Here is a 15,486-nt window from a genome sequence, read left to right as displayed (position 1 = left end):
CATCCAAATAGTTACCAACTCCCACAGATTTAGTGGAAGTGTTTGAATCCAGGTAAAAGTCCAGAAAATAAACTTCTTACGAGGTATAAGACGCCTGCTAGCATAGCTAAATTAAAACCTATGACCTCAAACTGCTGTTGGCATTGTGGCCTTAATAGCAGCTCTCTGCTACACATCTAGTGGGAATGCCCTTTGATTACACCTTATTGGTTACAAATAGCAGAACATGTCAACAAAATATGCTCAACTCACATCGAATTATCCTGCTGTGGAAACCTTCTGCCTATTTGTACCCCTCTAACAAAAATCTACCAATTATCCTAATTTCTGCTGCGAAGCTCCTAATCCCACTCATAACTCACATTTAATGACACTCAGATACATAAATTTGATATCAATAGAAGCAGAAGCTCAAATATTTTCATTTAGCAAAACTGTTTAATAGTAAGATTGCTCTTGTTGCCTATAGAAACCAATCACAGCACAACTTTCATTTCTCAAGTTGCTGAGGTAAAATGAAAACAGCTTGTGATTGGTTGCTAGGGGCAGCAAGGACAGTTTTATTGTTAGAACGTTTTGCTTAAGGAGGCCCAAAATGTTTTATTCTGCTGTAGTCATTGTTAGGAGGATATGAGACTAAATTGCTACTACTAAAGACAGGAGAGTGTTTTGTGTCCTTGATTTTCACGTCTACCAGTCTGTTAGACTGGTCTGTTAGACTCCATGTGACACTGGAGGATTATTCACCATACAGGATCGCCGTCTTCCTAACTCAAGACGGTTGGTGTCACTTTCATGAAGACACTTTACAACTGGACTTATTTAAGTCTGGTGGCTGCCAGCTTTATTGCACTCAGCAACTGGTTAGAAGATTTCAACTCTACATTACACCAGCACACACACAAAATTAAATCCTAGTCATTTGACCTCTGACTGTACATCAACATCCCTCTCTAAACATAAGCCTAATGCCAAAAACATCATTGGCACTCCCACTCCTTTTACAAAACCTCCTCAAGTCTATCACCACACATTACCCCCCCTGACAAAAGTCGTAGGCATTAACCCTCAAAGGTAAACGTTTTTCTCTTAGGTTAGCTTTCTTGTAAAATACACTAAACACCTAACTTTTTCAGGCTTAGGGGGCACTGTACTTTTAACTACTTGTCTTGCACTAACTTTCAAGGCACTATCTGCAACACTTCCCTTCTTTACTAAGTAGTGCAGACTACTGTTATCTTTCATCAGAAAGGGTACATTTTTTTGTGCTCTTCCACCATTCTTCCTCTTCTTCAGACTACAACATCCATAATTTCAATACCTCAGTAAGTGCTTCCACTTCAAACACTGGTAAATCGTGTAACACAGGCCACCTGTATGTCACCATAGCTTCTTCCATTAGGCAGCTTCATGTCACTTGTTACTGTAATAACATTCTCTTGAAGACATTTGCTCTTCTTCTGAACTATGGCATCACTCTGTTGTATTGTTAGCACCAAGTCAATTTCACCATCATCATCAATGGACACATCACTTGCATCTTCTAGGCTCTGCATTACACTCACCTGAACAAGGTCTTTAACTTCACCAAAGACTATTTTTTCCACTGTAGAGCTCTTCCTCATAAGACAATCATTTTTAACAGTTATTTGTGGCCTCGTGTATTTTTCTTTCACTACTTTCCTCATGATGTTTGCAAACACTGCTGTATCTTCATCTGTCCCTGGAATGACAGTTTTGACCACTTGACTTTATCGTTGGTTTTCTTAGGGTTCAGCTTTTTTGATCCCTTTTGCTTTGCCTTTATGGCTTCCAAACCATCACACTTTCTTACCAGTCTTTACAAACTGAGCCCACAAATCATCTCTGGACACTCTAGTGTCTTCCAGCTCTTTTTGACATTTATTCAGCTTTGCCGGCAATTAGCACCTTTATTGGATAGCTTCATATCAATGGGAACTTCAGAAATTGCCAAATACAAACACTTGACAATCTCCAACACTCTCACTGAAATGTGTGTGCAAAATCCCAGCTCCATTCATGCAGGGACATTCTGGACTAGTGGTGTTCCTAGCAGTTTGACTTTCATTGATAATAAAGTTATCTCAAATCCTGTGGATAGGGGATAACTTTATAACTTGGCACCACCCCTTGAAGCGGAGTGGGGTTAATATTCATGACCACCTCCTCCTGTGTGCACAACTGCTATACCCATGCCATCACATCATTAGAAAGGATATATATATATTTAGGAAAACAGTTTATAAGTCATGAAATATACATCAAGCAAGACAAACTTCATCTCCACAATTTGCAAGTACAATACAACTACCACTATTTGTTTAACTTAAGTACTTCCTACTTATTTACTATAGGTCTGCCTTAAATGTATTCTATATTATTAAAATAACAGCATCCTTGTGTGAAGAATAACGCAGTAATTCTTCATTTCATCCATGCAAAACATCACAGTTCTTAAACAATTTTTTAATGCCGGTTTTGTCTCATGAAGACAATGTAAGCTCACTTGAGGACACTGACATGTCAGCTATTAAAAGGTGATAATGATTATAAAAGAACTATCTTTAAATGGATTCTTTATAATGTGAGTAAACAGAATGTGAATAGCAAGTTAAAGTGCGAAGCAAGCTGAATAAATTTCTACTCTAAATGCTAAGTACCAGGACTTAAAGGATGAAATGACAATGTAAGGAATGCATGAAAGTGCTTAGGAATGTTTGCATCATTTTGTGCTCAGTGCTCTGCTGCTTATTTAAAAAAATGGATCAATCAAGAGGAACATGGATGGCTTCATTGCTGAAATAGCTTGGACCTTAAATAAGTCCCGTTAGTATTTGCGACAACTTACCACTTTATTTGTGTCCGGAACCTTAAGCTTGGCAACACACCAATACAATGTTGATTTCATCCAAACATCTTCTGGAAAAATAATTCAGTTTAAACTATTGTTAGATAAGAAATGCTATTCTACATATAATATTTTACTGTAAGTCTTCTGCAGCAGTATTTCTTGCGGCAGATAACATACACTTTGAGTCCAATTTTTATAAGATGCAAAAATATTATACTGTAGGTATTGCTCACTTATTTTTATGTTATAAGTAATGTAATACTAGGCCCTTTTTACATACATCTGCCTCTCTCATTAAGATTCCCTCTGCCACAGCACAAAAATCTGAGAGGGCAAACAATAATAAAACTGATTCTATAGTTTCATGTTGGAATTGTTTTGTGCCCAGTTGCATCAATTGTTATGCTAGATATTTTGTTATGTGGGCCAGAAAAGCACTGTATCAAGTGTTTTTCTCTCCAACTGTATGGTGAAAATATGCAGATACAACTCACACAGCCAAAGATCCCAGTGATTTCCCTGAAATCTCTCAATCTAACAGAAGCCAATGTGGTTGCATTGCGGCATGCAAGTTGCCATGACCGCAACTCACTGACTGCAATAAAACCATAGTAATATTATTACACTCAAGAAAGGCATCCAGGCCCCTCTTAAACTTTTTTAGCGATTTCGCCATCAGGACATCCTCAGGCAGAGAGTTCCATTCCATAGTCTCACTGCTTTTACAGTAAAGAACCCTCTTCTATGTTAGTGTAGAAACCTTTTTTCTTCTAGACATAGAGGATGCCTCGTTGTTATTGCCACAGTCCTGGGTATAAATAGATTGTGGGAGAGATCCCTGTATTGTCTCCCGATATAAGATTCATAGATATATATTGTGATGTGGAGGCTGTAGCCTGTCAGTCATTCTGCATAGCTTGTAGGTGGAAGAGTTAAATGTTTTTCCGCACCCAGGAAAGCTGAGTGCCCAAATACCTTTGAAGTAGACTTCAGCAAAGGCTGTTAGACTCCTCCCATGGGGTCTCTGATGTCCTTTAAGCCTTGTTAAACCAGAGCTAAGGAATGTTAACATTAGCAGATAAGGAGAGGAACAGGCTTCACACCCAGTAACTCCCCCCCCCACTGGTCCAACTGGCTATAGCCAGACCTGATAACTTTTGGAGCCAAAAGTTAACAAAGGACATTCCCTCGAGACAAAGAGATAAATGTAATTTAAAAATTATGGCTGATCTGTATGTCACAGCCCGCTAACAAGGGTATTTTGCGAAATGTTGCATCACCACGAATAAGATGCAGAGATTTCCATTCTTGTGTGATGCCCAGAGACTCCAGGCCACATATCTTGGAAAATATATATGTCAACATAGTGGTTTGGGGGCTCAAAATGCGTGTAAAATCATGAGAGGAAACATAATCGTCATATTTTCGTGGTGGGTCACTCCCACACGGAGTTCTGAAGAAAATACGTATTTCCGGCATTATGTGCTCCAAGGTAAGTCAGACCCCCACGGGGACTGGAAGGAACTAAATGGGAGTACTCCACTTAGAGTTTAAAAATCGCTCACGGACCTGTGCTCATCTGCAGCCCCTTGGAGGTCACTTACGTGAGGACCCGGACTCCACGCCAAAGAATGGTAACACTCTTATTTTAATCCCTGTTATTTTACTGTCTGTGAATATCATATGCAGTCTCTTGCCAATTATCTTGTAACATCATTTTTGTATTTTTCTGTAAATAAGCACTGCTCCTTTTTGAGAATTAACCCCTTAACGACCGCCCCATCGGGAAACTACGTCCTCAGAAAGTGGGCCTTAATCCTAGAGGACGTAGTTTTATGCATCCTCTTTGGATTGATGCCCACTGGCCTGAGGACGTGACAGCTCCATGCTGTCGGTGCCCGCAGGTAGCCGACAGGATGGAGCTGTCATCCCAGGATGCGGGCAGTCCCCCTCGGCATTGCGATCGGCGCTATAAAATGAATAGCGCCGATCGCAAAAAAGTAAATAAAACAGTGTAAAAAAGTAGTAATTCAGCTGCTATGATGGATCGGATCCATCACGGCAGCTGAAAATACTCACACGGCTTGTCGGCGGTGTTCCCCGGAGATCTGGTCCTCCCGGACCCGCCGGCGGTCTTCTGCGCATGCGCGCCAGACGATGACGTCACGCGCACGCGCAGAAGCCCGGGTGTCCCCGGCAAATTTAAAATCTCCTGGCTCCCGGCTCCTGAAGGTAGCCGGGAACCAGGAGGTGTAACCGGGGACCACTGTGAGCGGTCCCCGGGCCCGCGATCACCGCTATCCATTGCGATAGCGGTGATCGCGAAAAAGTTGAAAAAGTAAAACAAAAGTAAAGTTTCACCTCCCCTCATGGATCGGATCCATGAGGGGAGGTGAAGATACTCACCCCCGGTCCTCTGCGATGTCCCGATGTCCTGGGACCCGAAATCCCCATCTGCGCATGCGCGCCCGATGATTGACATCGGGCGCGTGCACAGAGGGGCTCGAGCCCCGGGAAATTCAAAATTGCTCTGCTCCTGGCTGCCATGTGTAGCCAAGAGCAGAGGGATGTCACCAGGGACATGATCACTGTCATCCAATGAATGACAGTGACCATGTAAAGTAAAAAAAAAGTGCAAAAAGTAAAAAAAAGTTTTAAAAAGTTAAAAAAAGCTTGCGTTTCATCTCCCCCCACGGATCATATCCGTGAGGGAGGATGAAATGACATACCTAAGGCCTGCGGATTTATCCGCGGACCTCACCCCAGCTTCTGCGCACGCGCCCTTCGCCAATGTGGCAGGCGCATGCGCAAAAGCCGTGGTTTTTTAAAGTCTCCCTGCTCCTGGCTACAAAACTTAGCCGAGAGCCTAGAGATTTCACGGGGGGCCGCGGTGAGCAGTTCCTGATCACGTGTTCGCCGTTATCCAAAGAATAATGGCGATCACGTAAAAGTAAAAAAAAAGGGGAAGGTTCATCTCCCCTCACCGATGCGATCGGTGAGAGGAGATAAAACTTTTTACCGGAGGCCTCCATATTTGCACCCCGACGCAATCTTCTTCCGTGAACTTTCCCGTATTCTGCGCATGCGACCGCCGGCAAAACACCACACACATGCGCAGGAGTCGGGGAGCCCAGGAAACTTAAAATCTCCTTGCTCTCGGCGACCAACGGTCGCCGAGAGCCTGGAGCAGTGACGGGTGGCCTCGTTGAGCGGTCCCCGGTCACGTGATAAAAAGGTAGCGATCTACCTTTGGCCGGTCTCACATGACCGGATAGGAATTACGGATTCCGCATGCGTTTGATTAGCGGTAATACGCAGATCAATCGCATTGGATTACACAATTCCGCACACATTAGTGGGTTGGAATTATGTAATCCAATCGCAGAAAAGAGAACGCAGCAGGTTCTATTTTACCGCGGATATCAGCAACATAGAGCCCATTGTGCTCCATGGTCATGGATATACCCGCAGCCCATACGCAACTACGTTGTATACGGGCTGCGGGTACCCGCGTCATCGCTAAGCGATGGTGCGGGAAATACAAACAACAACAAAAAAAAAAAAGTACTGCGCATGACCGCCCGTGTAAGTACGCAGTTATGCGCAGTACATTACGCGGCCGTACGCAGGGTCACAGCCGGGCTCACAGCCGGGATCCACCTACGGCTGTGTAAGTCCGGCGTTATTCAGACCGCTACCTGTAATACGCAATTTACAAGAAGCCCCGGGAACGCTCGCCTTCCTGCAGTTCCAGGAGCACCTTGTTGAGCGCCTTCTGTGTGAGACCGCCGCACCTCGTCAAGCTTACGGAGACTCACGGAACGCCACTTTTTACACCCCATCCCCGCCACTGAGGTCAAAAAATGACCCCCAAAAAGCATGAGAGGAGGGGGGGATACCCGATTTTATTGCCCTATGTGCCCATCCCAACCAGCCTCCATAATTACCCGTCTTTGGAAATACCACACAGTTCACATTATTACTTTTATCTAAGATTTGGGGAACGCCGAAAAGGGCATGGAGGGGGGGATTTTTAGGGAGTCAATTTTTATTCCGTACAAATGAGCAATGGGGCCTGGAATGTATTCAGTTGTGCCCTGCAATCCAACGGGTGTTCCCTCCATTACAGGCCTTGCCATGTTTCCTGTAAGTAGATTAGGCCACAATGGGTATGTTTTTGAACACGGGACAAACGGGGGGATCCATTTGGGGGTGATTGTCTTCATTCCTATGTACCCTGTACAAAAAAAACTGTTTTTAAATTGACAAAATTGCCAAAAAAAATGAAAATCGTAATTTTTTCCTTCTGCTTTGCTGAAATTTATTCAAATACTGTGGGGTCAAAATACGCAGTACACTCCTAGATGAATTCGTTAAGGGGTCTAGTTTTTAAAATGGGGTCATTTGTGGGGGTTCTCTATAGTTTTGGACGCTCAATGGCTCTGTAAGTGGGCAATGGGGCCTGGAATTTATTCCGTTGTACCCTAAAATCCAACGGGTGCTCCTTCCATTATAGGCCTAGCCATGCGTCCTTTAAGTAGATTAGGGCCACAAGGGGTATGGTTCTGAACACGGGACAAACAGGGGTATCAATTTTGGGGTGAAAGTCTTCATTCCTGTGTGTGCTGTACAAAAAAACCAGTTTTTAAATTGATACAACTGCCAAAAAAATGAAAATTGTAATTTTTTTCCTACTGCTTTGCTTAGATTTATTCAAAAATTGTAGGGTACAAATACACAGTACACCCCTAGATAAATTCGTTAGGGGGTCTAGTTTTCAAAATGGGATCATTTGTGGGGGTTCTCTGTCGTTTTGGCTGCTCAAGAGCTCTACAAGTGGGCAATGGGGCCTAAATCACCTTCATGCTAAATTTCTGTTCTGAAAGCCACCAACTACTCCTTTCATTTTGGGCCCCGTTGTGCATCCAGACAAAAGATTAGGGCCACAATGGGTATGTCTCTGAACACGGGAGAAACAGGGGTATCTATTTTGGGGTGCAAGTCTTCATTCATGTGTGTGCTGTACCAAAAAAGCAGTTTTTAAAACAACAGAATTGCCAAAAAAATGAAAATCACAATTTTTTCCTTTTGCTTTGCTTCAATTCATTCAAAAACTGTGGGAACAAAATGGTCAGTACACCCCTAGATAAATTCGTTAAGGGGTCTAGTTTTCAAAATGGGGTCACTTGTGGGGGTTCTCTTTGATTTTGGCCGCTCAAGAGCTCTACAAATGTGCTATGGGGCCTAAAACGCCTTCAAGGAAAATCTATGTTCTGAAAGCCACCGACTACTCCTTTCGTTTTGGGCCCCATTGTGCATCCAGACATGAGATTAGGGCCACAATGGGTATGTCTCTGAACACGGGAGAAACAGGGGTATCCATTTTGGGGTGAAAGGCTTCATTCATGCGTGTGCTGTACAAAAAAAGCTGTTTTTAAAATGACAGAATTGACAAAAAAACGAAAATCACGATTTTTTCCTTTTGCTTGGCTTGAATTCATTCAAAAACTGTGGGGTCAAAATGGTCAGTACACCCCTAGATAAATTCGTTAAGGGGTCTAGTTTTCAAAATGGGGTCACTTGTGGGGGTTCTCTTTGGTTTTGGCCACTCAAGAGCTCTACAAAAGTGCTATGGGGCCTAAAACGCCTTCAAGCAAAATTTATGTTCTGAAAGACACCGACTACTCCTTTCATTTTGGCTCCCGTTATGCATCCAGACATGAGATTAGGGCCACAATGGGTATGTCTCTGAACACGGGAGAAACGGGGGTATCCATTTTGGTGTGTAAATCCTCATTTTCATGGGCTCTATAGGAAAAAAAATATGTCTTTAAAATGACATATTTGCAAAAATATGAAATTTTATTTTGTCTCCCCTAAATTGAACTAATTCCTGAAAAAAACTGGTGGGGTCAAAATACTCATGACCCCCCTCAGTGAATACACTAAGGAGTGTAGTTTTTAAAATGGGGTCATTTGTGGGTGTATCTATTATTCTGACACTTATGAGCCTTTGCAAACTTGCCTTGGTGCAGGAAAACAAAGTGCTCCTCAAAATGCTGAAAAGTAATGTTAAATTTGTACGTCCTCTAAATGGTTAAAAAAAAACACAAAAGTTTTTCAAGTGTGCATTCAGAATAAAGTAAACAGATGGAAATACATATCTTATCAAAAATGTGTACAGTATGTTTGGACATATTTGAGATATTACGGTTGAAAATGTGAAAAAATGACAATTTTTTCAAACTTTTTCCAATATTGGTACTTTTAATAAATATACACAAATTATATCGGTCTCTTTTTACAATCTAAATGAAGTACAACATGTGGCGAAAAAACAATGTCAGAATCACTGGGATATGTTAAGCCTTTACGGAGTTATGCCACGTTGAACGACGCATGTCAGATTTCCAAAATTTGGCTCCGTCACTAAGGCGCAAACAGGCTTCGTCACTAAGGGGTTAAACTTTAAATTAATTAGTGAACCTCGTCCATTTAAACACAAACCATATTCCCCTGAAGATTGTAAAATAGTGCTATTATTGTGAGGTGAAAGCATCTACTAGGAAAAGCGACTCAGCTACAAAGTGGTACAGGATGCAAACTCACAGAGTAGGGTTGCCAATTGCTAAAGTTCATGGCATGTAAAAATCACCTGTCCATTGTTGCATCAATCACTATAGAGTTATAAAATGGCCTCTAGAAGTGACATCAACACAAGAACTATGACTTAGTAGCTTGATGAAATAGGCTTGCATGGTTGAGCAGCTGAACACAAGCCTAGGATCACCATGCACAATGCCAAAGGATGGCTGAAGTGGTGTAAAGCACTCCACCACTGAACTGGAACTGTGAAAATGTGTTCTCTGGAGTGCTAAATTATGTTACATTATCTGAATGTCTGCTGGATGACAGATGCCTAGAGAATGCTATCTACTACTATGCATAGTGCCTACTGTAAAGTTTGGTGGAGGAGTGGTTTGGGACTGTTTTTCTGGGCTTTGGCTAGGCTTCTTATTTTCAATTTGGGGTAATGTAAATCTTACACTAGGTTTGGCTGGTAAAGTTTAGACTGGGGGGCAAACACACAGCACCGGCCCTTTGAGTAGCAGCCTACCGTGTGGGTGGAAAAATACAGTGTGACTGGCAACACCCAGCCAAACCATGGACACACAAATTACTGGCAAAACTGTACAGTCATTGGCTACTGTGAGTAGACGTGATCTGACAATGTTCTTCCATCCTAAACTTGTTGATCTATTTAATAATTCAACATGAATACAGCACTAGCGCCATGCCCAGAACATAAAAACAGCACCAGAACCAAGCTCATAACCTAAATACAGCACCACAACAAATCTCAGTAAATAAATACAACAACAGAACCAAGCTCATAACAAATGCAGCATCAAGACTGCCTCCTTTCTGTGAGCTGTGTGATGTGCAGGACACTGCAGATTTGCATGTGCTACTCTCATGCGAGATTCACATGAAAAAAGGACATTACTGTTGGAGAAGAATAGCTCATGTAAATAGACCCATTGCAAACAATAGGTCCTATTTTCGTGCGAGTTTTGTGCATCTCACAATGCACAAAACTTACATGAGAGTATTGGCTGCATAAATATGGCCCAGGAATATATTTTACAGGTAAGTATCCCAGCTAAACCGTGGGTGTTCTGACCTAAGCTCACACCATAACAGGGATTTATAATGTAAGACGGTTGAGAGTAAAAGCAAGGGGATACAAAGAACTCACTGGACCCTATAGCAAAAATATAGAGTTTGCCCTTCCTTGAAAAAACATTCTAGAAATAAATTAATTAAAAAAATAACAACCTTTATAACGTGGCAGGCTAAGACACAGTGGCTCAGCTTCAGTACATCTCTTAATGATAAAGTTTTTATATAACATAACCAAATACCGGCTTTTCATGGTGATAGTGATTAAAGATCAGTTATTTGCAGTGATTACAGGTGACGTTTTCTCTGAGGTCCACGAAGACATCTTCCTGTCATGACTCACTTCTGCACACTCTTCACATTCTGGTGGTGCAGCTCCTAATGAACTTCTCAATATCTCCTATAGTAACAATGTGCCTGCTGTGATCCCACAAAGTAATAGTAATCCCAACGTGTCCAAACTAAGTAATAGGACCCCACTGTGGCCCTAATCAGTAAGAGAACTACTGCTTTGGTCCCATTAAGTAACAGTGCATCTGCTGTGGTCCTACTAAAGGACCTTTCTGTGTGTGCATTAAATAATAGTGCCCCTGCTAAGTTGTGATGCATTTGTTATGACTCCACTATGTAATAGTATGTCTACTGTGGCCCCGTTAAGAAATAAGACCTCTCTGTGGCCCTAGTTAGTAATAGGACCCCTGCTGTGGCCCCTGCTAGTAATAAGACACTTCCCCCACTCCGATCTATGATTAATATATAAGAGCTTTCTGCAACCCCCAGTAGTACTTAGATACATCCCCCTCTGTTTTGCAATTAATTTATAAGACCCCTCTGTTGCCCAAAAAATTCAGCTGCTGTTAGGGTTTACAGTATCTTATTGCACACACACAGACAGGATTTTCGTCTCCTGTCGGATGCTGTGCACACAGCATTACCTCACTCCTGTGTATGTGTAAGCAAGATACCATAAACATTACCAGTGGCTGATCTTTTAGGGACTGGGCAGCCCAAAATGCTTGCTGGGGACCTGGCCCGGCCTAGCCTTGATCTTACAGCATATAAACATACAAAGACATTTTAGAGAATTGTATGCTTCCAACTTTTCGACAACAGTTTGGGAAAGGTTCCTTTCTGTTTCAGCATGACTGTGACTATATACAAAGAAAGGCCCATAAAGACATGGTTTAATTAGTTGTGTTGGAAAAGTTCAATGACTTGGACATAGCCCTTTGGGATGAATTGGAATGCTGAGCCAGAACTTCTAATCCAAGATCATTCTTTGTCCATGTAAATATTATATTGGCTGAATGGGCACAAATTCCCACAGACACACTAGAAAATATTATGTGGAGGCTGTTATAATTGCAAAAGTAAACCTGTCATATAGGTGTGATGTCAATATGTCAAGATACTTTTGAGCATATAGTGCATGCCCAATGAGTGGAAATTCAAAAAGGTCATAAATTTGGTCACAGTTTTATCCTCATAATGTAGCTTTAAAGAGGTTGTCCAGTTGTAAGATACGAATGGCCTATCCGCAGGATAAGTCATCAATAGTAGATTAGCGGGGTCTGCCTTTTGGAATCCATGCTGATCAGCTGTTCGCTGGGCTAATCTGCTTGGGAACTGAGCTAATTTCTGCAGGAAGCAGACAGCTCTGTTCCCACTACAGGTGGCCAGGCTTGATATTTCAGGAAGAGTTCCCATTTAAGTGAATGGCCTATAATACAAAGCCTGGATACTGCAGTCGGAACAGAGCTGTCTGTTTCCTGCAGAAGTCAGCTCAGTACATTAGCACACTGGCCCAGTGATTAGCGGATCAGTGGGGGTCCCGGGTGGCAGAGCTCTGCTGATCTACTACTGATGATGATCTATCTTGCAGATAGGTCATCAGTAGAGATGAGCGAACGTACTTGTCCGAGCTTGATACTCGGGCGAATATTAGCGTGTTCGGGATGCTCGGTACTCGTAACGAGTACCACGCGATGTTCTGGTTACTTTCAGTTTCCTCTCTGAGACGTTAGCGCGCTTTTCTGGCCAATTGAAAGAGAGGGAAGGCATTACAACTTCCCCCTGTGACGTTCAAGCCCTATACCACCCCCCTGCTGTGAGTGGCTGGGGAGATCTGATGTCACCCGAGTATAAAAATCAGCCCCTCCCGCGGCTCGGCTCAGATGCCTTGTGAGTTAGCTGAGGGAAAGTGCTATCGTGCTGGAGCTGCTGTAGGGAGAGCGTTAGGAGTTAGTGTAGGCTTCAAGAACCCCAACGGTCCTTCTCAGGGCCACATCTAATAGTGTGCAGTACTGTGTTAGCACTGTATTTATTTATTTTTTTTCAAAATTGGATCTGCAGAGCATTGCGCCCTGCAATAGGGACAGAAGTGGTGGTTAGGCAGGGAGAGTGTTAGCAGTGAGTGTAGGCTTCAAGAACCCCAACGGTCCTTTCTAGGGCCTCATCTATCCGTGTGCAGTACTGTCCAGGCTGCTGTTAGCAGTGTTGCATATTTTTTTTTTTCTCAAAACCGGCTGTGCAGACCATTGCACCCGGCATTAATACTACAGGGATAGAATTGTGTAGGCAGGGCCAGAAGACATACATTATTCATTGAATAGACGCAGTGTGGCTTTTCCTTTGAAAAACAAGGGAAAAAATTCTATTTCGCCTGCCTCTGACAGTCCTCAGGGCTCTGGGTACGTGTGTGCTGCGTGCAGAACGTTAAAAAAAATCAGACGCAGCCAGCTACGTTTTACTGCAGGCTTGCGCCAATTTTTTTCCTGCATGGGAAATCCCTGATCTGCTGTAGCGAATAACTTTGCATCACTGCAGTTCTGTGACACATTTGCAGGGCCACAACACAGTTATTAAACTTAGTAGTATTCATTGAATACACGCAGTGTGGCTGGTCCTTTGAAAAACAAGGGAAAAAATTCTATTTTGGCTGCAGGCTTGCGCCAATTTTTTTCCTGCATGGGAAATCCCTGATCTGCTGTAGCGAATACCTTGGCATCACTGCAGTTCTGTGACACATTTGCAGGGCCACAACACAGTTATTAAACTTAGTAGTATTCATTGAATACACGCAGTGTGGCTTGTCCTTTGAAAAACAAGGGAAAAAATTCTATTTTGGCTGCAGGCTTGCGCCAATTTTTTTCCTGCATGGGAAATCCCTGATCTGCTGTAGCGAATAACTTTGCATCACTGCAGTTCTGTGACACATTTGCAGGGCCACAACACAGTTATTAAACTTAGTAGTATTCATTGAATACACGCAGTGTGGCTTGTCCTTTGAAAAACAAGGGAAAAAATTCTATTTTGGCTGCAAGCTTGCGCCAATTTTTTTCCTGCATGGGAAATCCCTGATCTGCTGTAGCGAATAACTTTGCATCACTGCAGTTCTGTGACACATTTGCAGGGCCACAACACAGTTATTAAACTTAGTAGTATTCATTGAACACACGCAGTGTGGCTTGTCCTTTGAAAAACAAGGGAAAAAATTCTATTTTGGCTGCAGGCTTGCGCCAATTTCTTTCCTGGCTTGGAAATCACTGGTAATACAGCATGCTAAGGGGTAGGGGTAGGCCTAGAGGACGTGGACGCGGCCGAGGACGCGTAGGCCCAAGTGAGGGTGTGGGCACAGGCCGAGCTCCTGATCCAGGTGTGTCGCAGCCGACCGCTGCGCGATTAGGAGAGAGGCACGTTTCTGGCGTCCCCACATTCATCGCCCAATTAATGGGTCCACGCGGGAGACCTTTATTAGAAAATGAGCAGTGTGAGCAGGTCCTGTCGTGGATGGCAGAAAGTGCTTCGAGCAAGCTATCATCCACCCAGAGTTCTGCGCCGTCCAGTGCTGCAAATCCGAATCCTCTGTCTGCTGCTCCTCCTTCCTCCCAGCCTCCTCACTCCACTACAATGACACATGCTCAGGAGCAGGCAGACTCCCAGGAACTGTTCTCGGGCCCCTGCTCAGATTGGGCAACAGTGGTTCCTCTCCCACCAGAGGAGTTTATCGTCACTGATGCACAACCATTGGAAAGTTCCCGGGGTCCGGGGGATGAGGCTGGGGACTTCCGGCAACTGTCTCAAGACCTTTCAGTGGGTGAGGAGGACGATGACGATGAGACACAGTTGTCTTGCAGTGAGGTAGTAGTAAGGGCAGTAAGTCCGAGGGAGGAGCGCACAGAGGATTCGGAGGAAGAGCAGCAGGACGATGAGGTGACTGACCCCACCTGGTGTGCAACGCCTACTCAGGACAGGTCTTCAGAGGGGCAGGTAAGGGCAGCAGCAGGGCAGGTTGCAAGAGGCAGTGCGGTGGCCATGGGTGGAGGCAGGGCCAGACCGAATAATCCACCAACTGTTTCCCAAAGCGCACCCTCGCGCCATGCAACCCTGCAGAGGCCGAGGTGCTCTAAGGTCTGGCAGTTTTTCACAGAGATGCCTGACGACCGACGAACAGTGGTGTGCAACCTTTGTCGCGCGAAGATCAGCCGGGGAGCCACCACCAACAGCCTCACCACCACCAGCATGCGCAGACATATGATGGCGAAGCACCCCACAAGGTGGGACGAAGGCCGTTCACCGCCTCCGGTTTGCACCGCTGCCTCTCCCCCTGTGCCCCAACCTGCCACTGAGATCCAACCCCCCTCTCAGGACACAGGCACTACCGTCTCCTGGCCTGCACCCACACCCTCACCTCTGCTGTCCTCGGCCCCATCCAGCAATGTCTCGCACCGCACAGTCCAGCCGTCGCTAGTGCAAGTGTTGGAGCGCAAGTACGCCGCCACGCACCCGCACGCTCAATCGTTAACCGTCCACATAGCCAAATTTATCAGCCTTGAGATGCTGCCGTATAGGGTTGTGGAAACGGAGGCTTTCAAAGCTATGATGGCGGCGGCGGCCCCGCGCTACTCAGTTTCTAGTCGCCACTACTTTTC

The sequence above is a fragment of the Eleutherodactylus coqui genome, chromosome 1 (assembly GCF_035609145.1).
Source record: "Eleutherodactylus coqui strain aEleCoq1 chromosome 1, aEleCoq1.hap1, whole genome shotgun sequence".
In the NCBI taxonomy this organism is placed as follows: domain Eukaryota; kingdom Metazoa; phylum Chordata; class Amphibia; order Anura; family Eleutherodactylidae; genus Eleutherodactylus; species Eleutherodactylus coqui.
This window is presented reverse-complemented; position numbering follows the sequence as displayed.